Source organism: Euleptes europaea, chromosome 11 (assembly GCF_029931775.1).
Source record: "Euleptes europaea isolate rEulEur1 chromosome 11, rEulEur1.hap1, whole genome shotgun sequence".
Classification (NCBI taxonomy): Eukaryota; Metazoa; Chordata; class Lepidosauria; order Squamata; family Sphaerodactylidae; genus Euleptes; species Euleptes europaea.
The window spans coordinates 1,987,731-2,006,219 of NC_079322.1; positions in this window are offsets into that span (position 1 = coordinate 1,987,731).

The window sequence follows — 18,489 nt, forward strand, 5'->3', positions numbered from 1 at the left end:
CCGTGTTAGTCTGTTTGCAGTAGTCAAAAAGGGCAAGAGTCCAGTAGCACCTTAAAGACTAACAAAAATATTTTCTGGTAGGGTATGAGCTTTCGTGAGCCACAGCTCACTTGAGCTGTGGCTCACGAAAGCTCATACCCTACCAGAAAATATTTTTGTTAGTCTTTAAGGTGCTACTGGACTCTTGCCCTTTTTGACTACTGTATTATGTGTGTACTCTGCAAGTTCTGGCATAATCATTTTTAGTAGTTTCATACAGTTTGCCTCCAGCTTACTGAAACTTTCTAAAAATGCTAAAAAGGAACATCAGGGAATGGATTCATCTACTTGAGGCCCCAATGCAATGCTGAGGAAGGGACGTTGCTTCCGCTCTGCATTAAATATTCATAGTGAACAGAAAGACAAAATATTGATAAATATTCAGAAACAGATGCAGATGTTAGTGTTACTCTGGGAGCCCGCAAGTACAGCAATAAACGAGTCATTTATTAATAAAGAGCTGATGATTAAGCAATCTCTCTCCCAGGGTCCCAATCTCATCTACATGCATATTGATTTCCACAAATCTAGGAAACATTTACAGCTATAAATACATGATTAGCAAACAGGACAGAATTAATAGCCTCAGTCCATAAATTCATATGCCCCAACCATCCATATTTTGGACAGTCCTATTTTCAGGACTCTGTTATTGGTAAAACATTGTCCTTATGTTGCTTTTGGGGGATGCAAAATACCTGTGTGGCACTTCCTTTTCACCTCTCAAAAGCTGCCAATTCAGAGAGCAAAGGTTGGTGAATATTGTTAGCGTTGCAGATACTCTGTAATAAATACAACCAGATCCACTGTGAGAATAACATCTTCTATTTTCATGGTACCTCAGAAGATGTTTTTTAAAGTCATAAAAATCTTTTTAAGCAATCCTGCACCAACTTATATTTCATGTATTCCTCAAGAACAATGGGGTTAGTTGTCCCACTCCCCATTCACTTTGAAATATATTCAGGAAAACACATAACTGAGGTATACTTTCTCAGATTATAACTCAATTATGTTCTTGCCCAGGAATTAAAATCACAGGAAGAGGCCCTCTTGACTGTCCCATGAATCAAAGAATCATAGAGTTGGAAGGGACCTCCAGGGTCATCTAGCCCAACCCCCTGCACAATGCAGGAAATTTACAACTACCTCTCCCACACACCTGTGAGGGTTCCCAACCTCCCTGTGCAAACTCCATAAAATCACTTGCTCAGACTGTCATGCAGAAACAAGGAACTTTATTGGAAGCTTCAGGTAGTACAGGCCTTACACTGGTAAAGTTGCAAGTGAATACAGTTTCACAAAGACAGAATTATAACCCCTACAGGGAAGCAGATGTCAAACGTATGTTATGGGAATCTACGAGATAATTGTGCATGGTACAAAACATCAAAGAACTCAGAGCTAGTTAGTACTATCTACCCACCAAGGCCACAGTGGTGGAAGGGAGTCAGTGAGAGCAAGGGAGGGACGTGGGAAGAGGGAAGAGACATTCCAACCTGGGGCCCATCAGACGCTGCGCCTGAACCAAGGAAAGTCAAGAGGCCTGGACTGCTTTTACGAGTCCAGGGAGGGGGGGGAAACACACAAGGCAAAGGCCTACCCAAGGCAAGGCGTACAGACCCTCACAACACCCCAGTGACCCTTACTCCATGCCCAGAAGATGGCCAAGATGCCCTCCCTCTCATGATCTGCCTAAGGTCATAGAATCAGCATTGCTGACAGATGACCATCTAGCCTCTGCTTAAAAACCTCCAGGGAATGAGTACTTACCACCTCCTGAGGAAGCTGGTTCCACTGAGGAACCGCTCTGACTGTTAGAAAATTCTTCCTAATGTCTAGACGGAAACTCTTTTGATTTAATTTCATCCCGTTGGTTCTGGTCCAACCTTCTAGGGCAGGGGTCTCAAAACTGCGGCTCCAGAGCCGCATGCGGCTCTTTGGCGTGTTTAGTGCGGCTCTCCGAACTTGGTTTGGAGCCCCTGCTCTTGCACCTGCTCGCGCCAGCAGCCGGGCTGCGGAGCCAGCGCGCCTGAGAGTGGGCGTGCTGTCTCTCCCCCCACCCCGCCATGGAGAATGGCCGGGTCTCCCTTGCCCTTGTCATCAATGGTTGGGAGGCTAAAGCCTCCCTGCCCCCCCCACCTATCAGCTGTTGGGCGGGGCGGGCTTCCTTTGGTAGACCTGGCCTCCGGCTGAGTCCTATTGGGAGGCCACGTCTACCCACTGGCTTTCTTGGCGGTAGACCTGGACTCCGAGGAGGGGAAAAAGTCCCCCTTCAGAGGCCAGGTCTACCAATTGGCTTCTATGGGCCTCCGGAGGCCAGGTCTACTGCCGAGAAAGCCAATGGGTAGACCTGGCCTCCCAATGGGACTCAGCCGGAGGCCAGGTCTACCAATAGGCTTTTATGGCGGTAGACCAGGCCTCCAGACGAGGACTCCGGATGGGGAAATGGCAGGGACTTACAATTTAATTTTTATCAATAAATAAGATCAATATTAAGTGTGATATCAAGTTTTACTCAGTGTACCTATAGTTTAATTAAGACTTAAAACTTTAATTAAAGTTTATTAAGTTAATAAACAGTGTACCTACCTATATAGTTTAAGAAATTTGGCTCTCAAAAGAAATCTCAATCGTTGTACTGTTGATATTTGGCTCTTTTGACTAATGAGTTTGCCGACCCCTGTTCTAGGGCAACAGAAAACAACTCGGCACCATCCTCTATATGGCAGCCCTTCAAGTACTTGAAGATGGTTATCATATCCCCTCTCAATCTTCTCCTCTTCAGGCTAAACATGTTGGAATATCTATTGCGGGGATATTCCAGTATTTAGCAGAGTGCCTTAAGCTTAGCAGCAGCAGAAGCTACACGTGCATGCATGTGTGAAAATAAAAGGAGCATCAGTCGTTTGCTCTAATCAAGCTAAAGTACATTTATTGTTGAAATACACATTGGATAGGAAAGGACAAACAAAAGATCTACCTTGCTAATTCTCTAGGTATAAAAGGGTATCTGCCTTCCACTCCATCTTTGGGGTGGGAAGGCCTGGACGCGCGGAGCGCCCAGCTCTAGTCTTGCTTGGATGATGGGCAAAGGGAAAGAGAGAGAAAGGGGAAATTTCCCTGAAAATACATCCTCTAAACATCAAAGGGGCAGGAAATGAGGGCAAGGTGTAACTAGAGATGACCTCCCCCTGTCCTGTCTATCTATCTGACTCTGTGGTCAGTTCCCCCTCTCAATGTGCCGGCAAGTGACACCGTCCTAGAAGGGCAGATTTTCCAACAAAACGTACCCAACTTCTTCAACCTTTCCTCATAGGACTTGATCTCCAGACCCCTCACCATCTTTGTTGCCCTCCTCTGGACAAGTTCCAGCTTGTCTACATCCTTCTTAAATTGCGGTGCCCAAAACTGAGCACAGTACTCCAGGTGAGGTCTAACCAGAGCAGAGTAAAGTGATGCCATCACTTTGCGTGATCTGGACACTATACTTCTGTTGATACAGCCCAAGATCGCATTTGCCTTTTTAGCTACCGCATCACACTGCTGACTCATGTTCAGTGTTTGGTCTGTTAAGACCCCAAGATCCTTTTCGCACACACTACTGCTAAGACAAGTCTCCCCCATCCTATAATTATGCATTTGATTTTTCCTACCTAACTGCAGAACTTTACATTTATCTCTGTTGAAATGCATTTTATTGGTTTTAGCCCTATTCTCCAGCCTGTCAAGATCATTCTGTATCTTGGCTCTGTCTTCTACTGTATTTGCTACCCCTCCCAATTTAGTATCATCTGAAAATTTAACAAGGCTGTATTTTAGCTCCTTCTTTGTTTAACTTCTTCTTGAATGATTTTGCATGGGAGCTTGCCGAAGTGGATGACCATAGCCCTCGACTTGGTAACATGCAGGTACCCGTTACTTTACGCAGATGACGCGGTACTAATTTCATGCTTGCGGGTAGGTCTGAAGCGTCTCCTGAATTGATGCCTTGATTATTTTACTTCTAATAGGCTTCAATTAAATTATGAAAAAACCAAAATTCTAGTTTTTTTCAAGAACTTGGAAACCCCGCGAGTGGGTGCTCAAGGGAACGAAGATAGAGCAGGTTAAATACTTTAAATATCTTGGTGTCCGTTTTCAATACAACACTAACTGGACAATTCAGAGGAAGTCAGAGCTAAATTAGCCAAGACTAGTATGCAAGCCATTACCCGATTCTTTTATACTAAAGGCAATCAGTTTATCCCTGCGGCTTTGAAAGTTTTCAATGCCAAAACAGTTGCACAATTATTATACGGCATACTAATATGGATTGGCACATTTGATTGCTCCCTTGAATGCCTCCAAGCTGAATTTTTTAGGAAAAAACTGGGAATGCCACATTGTGTCACATATGCAGCTTTATGCCTAGAATTGGGTCAGGATCTAGCGGAGACTAGGGCTTGGCTACAGACCTTTAAGTACTGGCTTCGAATCCATTATAATACCAATACTAACAGCCTCATTCACCAAATGCTTTTGGAACCTAGGTCTTCCAATTGGTTAACTTATATAGAGAAAAAAATAGGCACATCAGGCCTTTCCCTTGATGAGATGTAGATGCTTCCACAAAAGGAAGCATTTCAAACAATTAAAGGTAGAATTTTGGACATTTAATTTCAAGATCTTGGAAGTGCAGCTGACAAAAGCTCTCCCCTCTTAAGGCCATCACTGAAGGCAGGTAGCATAGCCTCGTAACTTCATCTTTTAGAAAATTCACATCTGCGTAGAGCTTTTTCCCTGGTTAGATTCAATGTCATGCCATCAGCGGTTTTATTTGGTAGATTCCAAAAAGTGGACTATGATGCCAGACTTTGCCCAGGTGCACTGAAAAGCATTGAATCAATTTTGCACATCATCGAAGGCTTTCACAGTCAGAGTTCATTGGTTCTTGTAGGTTATCCGGGCTGTGTGACCGTGGTCTTGGTATTTTCTTTCCTGACGTTTCGCCAGCAGCTGAGGCAGGCATCTTCAGAGGAGTAACACTGAAGGACAGTGTCTCTCTCTGAAGATGCCTGACACAGCTGCTGACAAAACGTCAGGAAAGAAAATACCAAGAGCACGGTCACACAGCCCAGATAACCTACAAGAACCAATTTGGCACATCCTTTTCCATTGCCCATTCTATAAAGATATACTGCTTAAATATATTGACCCTGTCTTTACAAACCTGGTGGGCCTGTCTGATCAAACTAAAGAACAATATATACTGAAAGATACTTCTCCAGGCATAACTGAGGAGGTTGCCAAATTCCTTAATAACGCTCTAATGATTCGCAAAAAAAGGGAACTGGGAGTAAATTGTTGTACCTAATTTGTGTCTATATCTGATGTTTGACATTTTAATTATCTGATATATCTGATGTTTGACATTTTTATACTGGCCTGATATTATATGCCATTAATGGTTTTTGTTTGTTTGTTTGTTTGTTTGTTTAATAAGCATCCCCTCTATTCCTTCATCTAAATCATTAATAAAGATATGGAACAAGACAGGGCCCAGGACAGATCCCTGAGGCACAACACTGGTCACTCCTCTCCAAGTCAAAGAAGCTTATTTGATGGGTACATGAGAGAGGGCCTTTTCAGTGGCAGCCCCACAATTATGGAACAACGTCCCCAAGGAGGTGCGCCTGGCCCCCTCACTTTCAATCTTTAGGAGGCAGTTGAACACAGTTTTAATTGGCACTGCATTTGGTTAAATTTACTAGCAGTCATGCGCAGTGATTTTAAATTTTGGTTTTTATGTTTTTAATGTACTTTATTCTATATGTTTTATCTATGTCTGCACACCACCTTGAGCTCTGTAGGGAAGAAAGGTGGCTAATAAATGTTTTAAATAAACAAACAAACAAGTGAGTGGGGAAATGAAAGCCCAAAACATTCATTCTTTGGGGTCATGATGACCACAAACATATTGTAGAATTTTGCAAAAATCCTGCAACAGAAGGTCTTTGTTCATTGTCATCCTTGGGTGACCTGAAAGTTGGCATCTTCTATTAAGCCAAGGTCTATTTGTTTAATCAAATTCCATGAGTTTGCAAGGGCAAGGAGAGAAAAAAAATCCTTCTAGAAGTTGAGTCTCAGCACAAAGACGTTTACATGCAGCTCCTCGAATTGTTACATTTAGAAATTATTATGATGTGGCTATGAAAGTAATAGTTGAGTTTGAACATTATACACATATTATGATGAAAAGGGGTAATTCCGCTTCAACAGTACTGCTGTTGGGATTTACTAATTACATGGTGCTGTAATATTTACCCTAATAGGTTGGAGTTTTTAATTGCTGATGAACAATAACATTTTAATGTTAAGTTGAAGTCATTTTCAAATCTATTTTTTTTATTCAACTGTGGATATATTTGTGCAAAATCATACCCCTAACAGGTTCTTAAGGTGCAATAGGGGTATTTTCTTTTCTAAAGAGACACTGTTATGGTCTCCTAACTACAATCCTGAGGCTGTTTTCCTAGGTGTAAGCCCCATTTGCCTCCACGTTCTGTTAGAGAAACCAGTGCAGGACCAACTTGTATGTAGAAGGTGAACATTCAGCATGCAGAGAAGAGCTTTCAACAATGTTTAATGAAGAGAAGCACATTGATCCTTGGTGAAAGAATAAATGTAACTGATGCAGTCATCCCTGTTTACATCCGTAAAATATTGAATGTACCGATGGGTGAATCTCTCCTCAGCTCAGTTCAGAACTGGATCAAGATATATGAGCACAACTGGAGAATACTTTTTAACAAATGGGTTTTGCGGTGGGATGGTCTAAACTGACTGATAATGTAAAATGAGCTTCTGCAAAATGTACTTTCAGTTTAAATTTATTTTTTGGCCCAGGCTCTGGAAAGAAATCACAATTCAGATAGATCTAAGTAGGGCTGTCGATTCGGTTTTTCCCGAACTGAAAAACCGCTGAATTTTCCTCGATTCGGCGGTTTCCGGTTCGGATGGAACCGAACTAAAAAAATGGCGGGAAAAGGACGCGCCAAATTCGGTGAGTTCGGGCAAACGCCAAATAAATTTGGCGGGTTCGGCGTTCCCCGAACATGCCTTTCCCGCCTTTAAAAACCGCCCTGCCCGGTTTCCTGGGAGTCCCAGGAAACTGGGCAGGGCGGTCTTTAAAGTGCTCTGTGCTGCCTGCCCAGGCAGCGCAGAGCACTTCCCCCCAAGCTCAGCTGTTGGGGTCCCACCCAACAGCTGAGCATCGGACTGGGGAGGGGGGGAAAGTGCTCCGTGCTGCCTGGGTAGGCAGCAGACAGCAGTTTAAAGACCCACCGCCCGGGCGGTGGGTCTTTAAAGTGCTCTGCGCTGCCTGCCCAGGCAGCACGGAGCACTCCCCCCCCAGCTGTTGGATGGGTCCCCGCCCAACAGCTGAGATTCGGACCGGGAGGGGGGAAAGTGCTCCGCGCTGCCTGGGCAGCCAGCACAGAACAGCTCAAAGACCCACAGTGGGTGTTTAAAGTGCTTTGCGCCCGCCTTTAATCGGCCGAATTGATTTGAGAATTCAGCCAAATTCCCCGAATCTGAATCGGAGGAGTTCGGACTTTGGCATTTCCTGAATCAAAATGAGCCGAATTTTGCCGAATCTGAATTTTCCTGAATTTTTTTTTTCAACAGCCCTAGATTTAAGCAAATTCCACAAAAGAAAGCTTGTTAAGACTCTAGGAAATTTTCATCAAGAAATGCAGAAAATACTCAAAATCAAATTTCCTTTGAGTCCAGAAACTATGTTGTTAGGGATGGAACCAGAGAATCTGCAAAGTAACCATAAAGAACTATTTGGATACTTGACAATGGTGGCCAGATTAGTATTGGCAGCTCTTTCGAAACAAGAGGACATTCCTTGTTTTGGAAAAGTGGCAACAGAAAATGGAAGAATTTGCAGTGATGGCCAGATTAACCAACATGATGAAAGAAAAGGTTGTTTGAAACAAGATTTTTTAGTGATTTTTGTATGTATGTGTACCTTCAGGAAATATAAAACAGGCTGTGGAGAGCTCATTCCTCATCCCTGTTTTGTCAGTGAATATGTTTTTCTCTTATGCTGAAATAATGTCTGATGGTTGGGACAGATGAATGTGGAGGAGTGAGGTTTTTTGCTTTTCTATTTGACCCCTTTTATGTTTAACCTCCATAAAGGTACTTCTCTGCAGTGTTCTGAGGCGACCTGTGTTCTGCTGCCTCCTGGCCTTCCTTATTCTCACTGCCACCAAAGGCTCTCACTTTAGAAGACTTAGTTGGCCCTAAAGAACACCTGATTTACCTATGAGATTCAAAGATATGTTTAAATACACTACAACGGCTGCTAGAGTTGTTCAGGCAAGAACCTGGAAGCAAGCGTCTATGCCTGGTATAGAAGAATGGAAAGATAAAATGCTCGGCTATGCAAATATGGCCAGAATGACTTTCATGATGAATCCTACCCATAACGAGTCAATAGAACAGTTTAACGAGAAATGGCAGCCATTTTACACTTATATATTAGCGAATTTATAGACAAATATATCGTAAGAAACTAGACAATATAATCAGTTATACGAAAATGTAAATATATCTGACCAATGAGAATGCTTGTTAATTATAGTTTGAAAATGTAGAATGCTTTTGAATTTATTAGACCAAAAAGTATGTTTGTCTACACCAGACGGATTGCCCCTATCCCTTTCCCTTTTTTCCCCTTTTTGTATCCCATATCTAAACAAAACTAAAAATTATTTAAAGAAAAAAGAAAAAAGAACAGGATGGCTTAGTGGGTGACTCTGAGGTTAAAGGAGATCCTTTAAAATAAGCAGTTGTTTTTATTGAACATTAATTGAGTTTATAAGGAAAACAGTGCAGCAGTTTCTGTATGGTTAATAAGTGTAATGATTTCAGATACGTACATAAGCGTCATGATTCCTTAAGTAAATCTAGCCACACTAGGGTTGCCAGGTCCCTCTTCGCCATTGGTGGGAGGTTTTGTGGGCAGAGCCTGAGGAGAGTGGGGTTTGGGGAGGGGCTTCAATGCCATAGAGTCCAATTGCCAAAGCGGCCATTTTTTCTATTGGCTGGAGATCAGTTGTAATGGCAGGAGATTTGCCAGCTAATACCTGGAGGTTGGCAACCCTAAGCCACACATGCTGGTTTTCTCACTTGCTGCTTAGGCCAATAACTTCCACACAGCTTAACTTCCCAACTTGCTAGCTAGGTTAATAATAACACCCACAGAGGTTTATTGTCTTCATAGATTTCTCTCCCAGCACTGTACAGCCCCCCACTCCAGCTCCTTCCTCCACACACGCTCTGCTCAGCTTCCCCTCTCACACTGAAAAGCCCCCCCCTCTGAACAACATAGTTAACTCCACACACCCCGGGGGTCCATCTACCATCCACTTTTCTAATTTGGGAATGTCGGACTGTTTTTTGTATTTCGTCTCCAGTGTAGTCATGGCAGATCCTGCACTGGATGTTCTAGCAGATGCTCTAAGGAGAAAACTGCTCGCTTTGGATTTGGGAACGCTTCTTGGTGGTCCTTCTAAGGAAGGAGAGTGCGTCCCGTTTATGGAGACGTTCGTGGCACACTCCTAAGGGAGACGTGTACATCTCGGTAGTGGGGGCTTTGTAGCAAACCGTCTAAGGAGGGGATGCTAGCCCAAGTTATGGGCTATGCTCGTTTTATTCGTGGAAACGCTTCTTGGCAAATTTCCTAAGGGATAGATGCTCGTTCCACTGGGGGGCGCTTTCCGGCAGATCTCCTAATGGAGAACTGCGCATCCCAGCCTAGCGGGAGTGGCCTCTCCTCGGTCCTAGGTCTTTTGGGGTATTTTTAACCCTTTGTGTGGGCCCTTTTACTCACTCACAACTGCACTCCGTGTCCGGGGTGAGTGAAAGAAAAAGTTCTGCAGGCTAAGGCCTCGGCAAAAAGAGAAAAATGGGGGGGAGGTTTTCCTATAAAGGGGTCTTTGATGCGACGGGGGATATTATATAAGCCTGGGTGTAGAACGTGCGACTGTCTACGTGTAGCCTACTCTGCAAATCCCAACCCAGATAGCCGTTCAAGTGGGGAATCTCAAGGGAGAGATTTGGTTCCCAGGACTTCATGACACTCACACCGCGAAGGAATGACTGGGGGGAAAGCCAACCCACAAGATAGCGTTCTCTAGAGCCAAAACACACACTCACAAACACACTTTTCTTTTAAGTGACAATTGAGATGAGATGACGTTTTTAGTCATAATTTAAAGAGTTACAGAAACTTCCTCCTACGTCTGCCCGCTGAATACAGACATGTGTCGACTCGTGTTGCATTCACACGTTCAGGGTTGCCTGCATTCTCCACCAGTAATCTGTTAGCCAAATTGCCCTTTAACTTGGGGAATTATCAAGCAAGATGGCAAATTACAATATTTATTTTTATAGCGGTATCGCAACCTTTGTCTACCAGAGCCTGTAACTGTGACCTTTAAATAAAGACAGAAGCAATGGATTCCAAATTAAAAAGTATTTATGTCTTTTTCAATCAAATCAATGTTGCATACACACATACAGAGAATTCTAGGAAATGCAAAGAGAGGAGTACAAGCACAAATAGGGATCATTGTTGGGGTAATATCTACCTTCCAGATGCGGTGTTGTCCAAGTTCACGTAGACTAAGACAGGAGAATTAAGAGTAAAGGAGGGGGCAAGGGGTTCCCATAGACTTGGCCAGCAAGGCGGGAGGGAGAGTGGTAAGGCTGCGCAAAACCCAAACCAACAGAGTAACGGCGTAGGTGCCAAGGAAAGACCTAAGGTAACATAATGGGCTGGGGGCACCCCAGATATACAGTTTTTCTGTGGGCGGGGAGAGGGGGTTTACTCCTCCTAGGTTCCCAGGTGACAAAAGGTGACAAAAGGATTAATCTGTGGATTAATCTGTGGTGGGGTAGTGAGAATTTGGAAATCTATTCTGATTCCAATGGCTTTTACAATCCGGGAGGAACTGGGAGATCTCTGCTGAAGTGATTAATGTTCTGGAACAATGGGTGCGATCTCTGCAAACGTCCGGGGATCGCTGCTGCATAGCTGGAAGAACAAGTCATCGCTGTTATCAGGATTGCTGCTGACTGCCCATTAAGCTGATGTTGCAATGGGAAAGGGTGGTGTTGGCACTGACTACGTGACTGTCTGCTTTTCACGACATGGCTGTAGCTGGAACATGATTGCACAGGAACATGGAGTCTCTCAGGTTTGCTGGAGGTTGCCCTTGCATCTGCTTCCTAGCTGCTAGCTGCACGGCGCTCGCAGGAGCATCCGTGTCCGTTTCAATGGAGCACGCAGCGACCATCTCGTAGCATTTGGGGTGGGCCCGCAGCCAGAACAGTAGTCGGGTGCCTGCATATGGGGTTGCCAAGTCCAGTCCGGGAGTATAGGCGGCCCATACGCTATCACAATCATTACACACTTCAAGCACCCATCCAGCCCTCCCCCTTTCTTACTCTACAGGCCCGCATTTTAGATCACAGCAACATACATTTAAAACACAGAAATAAAACACACGCAGTATTTACATGGGAAAACACCACAAGGAGGTATAGCAGGGGACAGCTACACATGTTCAAACAATTGATGAGCCAGTTCCAGGCATTGCTGAACATTAGAAAACATGAGACTCTTTGCCAGGTCACTTTGGGGTTTATCAGTGCAGCTGAGTAGCGCACCAGAGAAGATGGGCATGTATCCCCCAGAGTCAGTTCAGTTCAGTTCAGATACCTTTATTGGCACATCTCCCCCAGGGTCATGGTTAGGTCATTAACGTGACCTACTTGTCAGACACCAAATTACTTGCAATTCACCCCCTCTTTGCACCTGTGCAGTCATGTGCACCCTTTAAACCACCCTGCTCAGTCATTGCATTTATTAATAAATTTCTGCAGAAGCTTGTTGTGGAAATTATAATTTCATATGCGAATGTGCTTGTGTAAATTGATCAGGATTTAGATAGCTCAGCGGCCACTGGTGGACAGTAAGTAATGCCTTCATATCTGGCATACGCTGACACTAAAGTAGTAAGTCTAAAGTAAAAAGTGTTAATGTTTTCTTTAACACCATACCTTTAAGGACAGTGGCGGCAATAAATATGTGTAGGTTTTTTTTTTTTGTAATTGGCCACATTTCTTATGTTTATTGTTTAAAACATTTCTATGTCGCCTCAAGGTGGCAAATATCAAAATTAAAAACATTAAAAGAGCATTTAAAATATGGTATATATAAAATATTTAAACAATTCAATAGAAACATGTAGACATACCACACACAACAACAACACAACCAGGGAGGAGGGCCAGTAACAGTTACTGGGGGTAGACCAAACCAAACAAAAAAGTGTTCACCTGCAGGTTAAAGACAATGATAGTGGCAGACGGATGAATCTCCCTGGGGAGGGAGCTCCAGACTTTTGGTGCCACATCTGCGAAAGGCCCTTTCTCAAGTTGCCACCTGTCTAGCATCAGAAGGCATGAGACCTCAAAGCAAGGCCTTGGAAGAGGAGCACAGTGGATGGCTAAGTTCATATGGGAGAAGGTAATCCTTCAGTGGTTCTTGTAGGTTATCCGGGCTGTGTAACCGTGGTCTTGGAATTTTCTTTCCTGACGTTTCGCCAGCAACTGTGGCAGGCATCTTCAGAGTAGTAACACCAAAGGACAGTGTCTCTCAGTGTCAAGTGTGTAGGAAGATATAGTCAGAAAGGGGTTGGGTTTGAGCTGAGTCATTGTCCTGCAAAAGTAATGTGCTAATCATTGTCCTGTAAGTATCAAGATAATGTGCTAATGACGGTGTGGTATGTTAATATTTCCATATTAACATTGTATCCTGAAGTGATCTGTTAATGTGTGAAGTCCAAAGCTAATCTCCATGGCTATTGTTGACTATAGTCTTTGTCTTTATAGTCAACAATAGCCATGGAGATTAGCTTTGGACTTCACACATTAACAGATCACTTCAGGATACAATGGTCCCTCCCCCCCCCCAAACCCTGCCCTCCTCAGGCTCTGCCCCAAAAACCTCCTGCCGGTGGCGAAGAGGGACCTGGCAACCCTAGCACCTGGAGTTGTGGTGCCAGGTAAGGGCCCTGTGTTGTCCCCTTGGAAGCTGCTATAGTTTCAAGCTTTCAAGTGGGGGGCCTAAGGGTCTCCCAGAATTACAACTGATCTACAGACTGCAGATATTAGTTCCCCTTGGGAAATCAGGAACTTTGAAAGAGAGACTGTATAGCATGGTACCTAGGGCTGCCAGCTCCGGTTTGGGTAATCCCCAGCCCTAAGAGTGTGCGGCTGTCCTCAACAAGAGCCAGGGCTTTTTTAGCCCCTGGCTGTCCTGGTGGAATGCTCTCCCTAGTAACATCAGGGGCCTGCGGTACCCGAAAGAGTTCTGCAGGGCCTGCAAAACAGAGTTATTTCACCAGACCTACAACTGAGGACAGCCGCGGATTTCATCACTGTTGGCCTCCCTACCCCCACCCCCTTTATCTGCCATTTGTTATAAATTAAGAGGGGCTTGTCTGCTATCTGTCCTCTTGGCGAGTACTGTATTATTAGCACCATCTGATATTTCAGGTTATGTTTTAGATTGAGAATTGTATAGTGTATAGTTTTAATATTTTTTTTAGAATTATTATGATCTATATGTTGATTCTAATGTTGTGACTGGCCCTGAGCCTGGCTTTGGCCGAGGAGGGCGAGTCAGAAATCAAAATAATAACAAACAAACAAATAATAGCTGGAGATTTTAGGGGTGGAGCCTGAGGAGGGTGGAGTTTGAGGAGGGGAGGGACTTCAGTGGTGCATAATGCCATAGATGTCAGGCTGCTATCTCGGTTTCAGTATTGCCTCTGTGTCTGTGCTGAACTGTCTAGACTCAAGGTCGACCTCGCATACCAAAGCCTGAGAATGCTACTCCTGGGAAAGTGTGTTCTGTCTATGCGTTGTTGATGCTTTGTAATCTTCCGCCATTTACTGCCTTATATTATCTTCCAGCTAGTGAGACTCTCATAGCTGCCATACTTTCCTGTTTGCACTGTATCACCTATTTGACCAGTAAAAGCCATCTGCTTGGATTCTATGTGACTCTGTGGTGATTTCTGGTTCGAAGGGTCAGGAGCTGACATTATGGCAGCTATGAGATCTGAGGGTGGGTAATTTGGTCTACCTTTCCACCAAAAATCTACGTTCCACCCGTCTGTGCCATAAGCTCAATGCCAAATTCATTGGCCCATTCCCCATCACACGGATCATAAATCCTGTCACAGTGGAACTAGCTCTCCCCAAAACCCTGAGGCGTGTGCACCCCGTTTTCCACATTAGCCTCCTGAAACCCCATATTGCTTCTCCACAGTGGCATCCTGATCCGCCTCCCAAACAGCCCATGATGGTGGGGGGGGGGAGGAACACTTCGAGGTCTCCAAAATCCTTGACTCTCGTATTCACCATGGAAACCTACAGTATTTGGTTCGTTGGAAACACTTCCCCCCTGCCTATGACGAATGGGTTCGCGCACGAGATGTCTCCGGCCCCAAACTCATCAACGCCTTTCACGTTGCCTACCCGGATAGACCAGCCCCCTTGCAGAATGGGAGGGGGCCTTAAGGGGAGCAGGATGTCAGGCTGCTATCTCGGTTTCAGTATTGCCTCTGTGTCTGTGCTGAACTGTCTAGACCAGGGGTCCTCAAACTTTTTAAACAGGGGGCCAGTTCACTGTCCCTCAAACACTGTTGGGGGCCGGACTGTTTCGGGGGAGGAGGCGGCGGCGCGAGGGGGCTCTCCGGAAAAGCATCCTCCTTACAAGCCCGGTCATTCCCCCTGTAGTGGTTAAGAGTGGTGGTTGGGAGCGGGGACTCTAGAGAACCGGGTTTGATTCCCCACTCCTCCACGTGAGAAGCGGAGGCTAATCTGGTGAACCTGGTTGGTTTCCCCACCCCTACTCACGAAGCCAGCTGGCTGACCTTGGGCAAGTTACAGCTCTGTTAGCGCTCTCTCAGCCCCACCTGCCTCACAGGGAGTCTGTTGTGGGAGGGTATGGGAAGGGGATTGTAAGGCAATTTGAGTCTCCCTTTAGTGGTAGAGAAAGTTGGCATGTAAAAACCAAGGCCATTTATTCATGGAAGGGTTTGCCTTGGATTTGCCGCTCTCCAGATGCACATTTTCCCCATCCGAATTCTCCAAACTCTCCCCTGGGGTGGGGGGGGGGAATTTACTTTTGAGTTCTGAGAATTCGGATGGGGAAAATGTGCATCTGGAGAGCGGCAAATCCAAGGCAAAACCTCCTGTGCATAAATGGCCACAAGTCTTTTTCTTCTCCCTGGAGATATGCCCAGCCCCCCCCAAGGGGCCCCTACAATTACCTCCAGGCCACAAGGATACCCCCAGGAGGAGAGCCCCGAGCCGTGAGAACGCTGCCAACTGTGGCCAAAACAGGAACGCCAGGACAGGAAGGGGGCGACTGGGCGGCGTGCGAGGCAGCAAGACGCCTCACGAACCCAGGAAAGGAGGTTTTGGGCCTGGGAGGGAGAGGGGGAAGGGGGCGACCGGGCGGCACGCGAAGCACAAGATGCCTTGTGTGCCCAGGAAGGGGTTTGGGGCTGGAGAGGGAGCAGGGAAGGGGGCGACTGGGGCGGGAGGGAGGCTTCCAGTTGTGCGTACACAGCCAGGAAGCCCAGAAAAACTCTGGGGAGGGGGGCAAGGGGGGACTGGCTTCCTTGGTCCCCGGGCCGGACAAAAGCCCTCCGGGGGCCGGATCCAGCCCTCGGGCCTTAGTTTGAGGACCCCTGGTCTAGACTCAAGGTCGACCTCGCATACCAAAGCCTGGGAATGCTACTCCTGGGAAAGTGTATTCTGTCTATCCGTTGTTGATGCTTTGTAATCTCCCGCCATTTACTGCCTTATATTATCTTCCAGCTAGTGAGACTCTCATAGCTGCCATACTTTCCTGTTTGCACTGTATCGCCTATTTGACCAGTAAAAGCCATCTGCTTGGATTCTATGTGACTCTGTGGTGATTTCTGGTTCGAAGGGTCAGGAGCTGACATTATGGCAGCTATCCCACCTTCTTCATTGTGCTACTAGCCAGGCTGGAACCCGGGGGGGGGGGGGGTTTGCCTGCCACTTGGATGGGAACTGGGAGGCTCTCCGAGTGACCTACTACCCTGGATTCCTCTCTGGAGGACCCCACCCTGTTACAGGACATAGTCGCTGAACTTTTTCGGACTACCCTAGAGGTTTGCCGCTTTTTTTTTTTTTTAATAAATTTTATTGATTTTTTGAAAACTATAAATTCTCCATAATTTTGACAACAATGTAAAAATAATATCACAATCACAATTATATTGATTGTTGTCTTAATTACCATTAAACACAAAAGTATAACGACTTCCCCATCACCTCCATCTACCTCTTAATAAAGTATTATTATCCTTCGTGCATGTACTGATCCTAGCATTAATTTCATTCTAAAGTTGCATATTTTATAAAGTTTTACATTCTGGATCAGAATAAAAAGTAACCTTCTATTATTCCCAGATCTTGTACATTATCACAATGATTCCTTCAATTCTCCCCTTTTCCCTAGTTTCTCCAACTCCACCAGTTCTAACATAAAAATAATTTAATCCCTTTATTCTGAAACCTTTGTCCCTTTCCATTTGGCTGCATCAAATTGCAGCCATTATAACATAAATTTAATCATACTAAACAACATTCTTTCCAGTATTTTGGGGATATTTCCTGTATAATCAATCTTATTTCAGTGTAAATCATATCCCAGATCCATATCAAAAGTCTACCCATTCCAGTATACCTTTATATCAATTGATAATCTATATTAGGAGGACTTATTTATATAATCCAAAAGTGATGTCTTAATCTTAATTCCACTACTTCATTAATAGCCATGCCACCCATCCACACTGTCAAAACCTTCCAATCCAGCAATCATATTTGAGTCAATCCTTTAACCATGGTCTAATACTTCCTTCTGTAACTGAAATAAGCCAGTCAGGTATGGGAACAGGATTTTTTTGTTCTCTCTCATTTCCTCAGACAAGGTGCGTATCCAAAAATAATTCTTTCTGGGCTTCATCTTCATCGTGGCTTCAATCTGTATTCCTTGACCTGCTCTCTTCTTCCTTATATCCACAAGTCCTTCCATGACTTTTTTAGATAAAAAGTCCATTTCATGTATGTCTGATCTCTTTGTCGCCGGCTGGTTACTTTCTTGAACTTCTGTCTTCTTCTTTATATCCTTGTGTCCTTCCGTAACTTTTTGGGCAGAAGGATGCATTGCTTGTATGTCTGTATTTGTAGTCATCATTTGAATTTTCAAGGCTTTTATGTCTTCTGTAACCAGATTCAACTTCTGATTACATACCTGTGATGATTGGTCAAGAATCATCATCATTGAAATCAATTGAGCCATCTGTGTTGAAATCTGTTGTAATTGTTTAATTGTCGCCTCAGAATGTTTAGCAAGCATATCCTGTACTTTTTTTTCCATGGTTGAATTCTGTAAAATTCCCTTTGATTTCATAAGAGCAGGGCTATATATTTAGCCAGATCAGGGAGAGGTTCCAGAATATATAGCTTAATTAAATTTGATGTTCATCTGGCAGGAGACCACTCCAGGTGATAAGTAATAGTGGGTAGTTCAATGATCAGCTTAATAATTTTTTCGGATTGAAAAGAGCCAAATTTGGCTTTAAAAAAGCTTAATAAAGTTTTGAAATACCAGCGAGTTTTACTGGACGCTCTAGGTCAGATCTACCAGGAAGTATTCCGGAAGTTGAGTTTGCCGTGGACCTTCTACCGCCTCATCTCGATGGTTGTTTCCTTCAGGGATTGTTTCTGTGTTACTCAAGTGCGACGTGTATTCGGTCCTACGACTTGTTGATGCTTTGTAATCTTCCGCCATTTACTGCCTTATATTATCTTCCAGCTAGTGAGACTCTCATAGCTGCCATACTTTCCTGTTTGCACTGTATCGCCTATTTGACCAGTAAAAGCCATCTGCTTGGATTCTATGTGACTCTGTGGTGATTTCTGGTTCGAAGGGTCAGGAGCTGACAATAGCCTCCATCTTACAAAGCGGCAATTTTCTCCTGGGAAACTGATCTCTGTTATCTGGAGATCAGGTGTAACAGTGTGTCAGGCTGCTATCTCGGTTTCAGTATTGCCTCTGTGTCTGTGCTGAACTGTCTAGACTCAAGGTCGACCTCGCATACCAAAGCCTGGGAATGCTACTCCTGGGAAAGTGTGTTCTATCTATGCGTTGTTGATGCTTTGTAATCTTCCGCCATTTACTGCCTTATATTATCTTCCAGCTAGTGAGACTCTCATAGCTGCCATACTTTCCTGTTTGCACTGTATCGCCTATTTGACCAGTAAAAGCCATCTGCT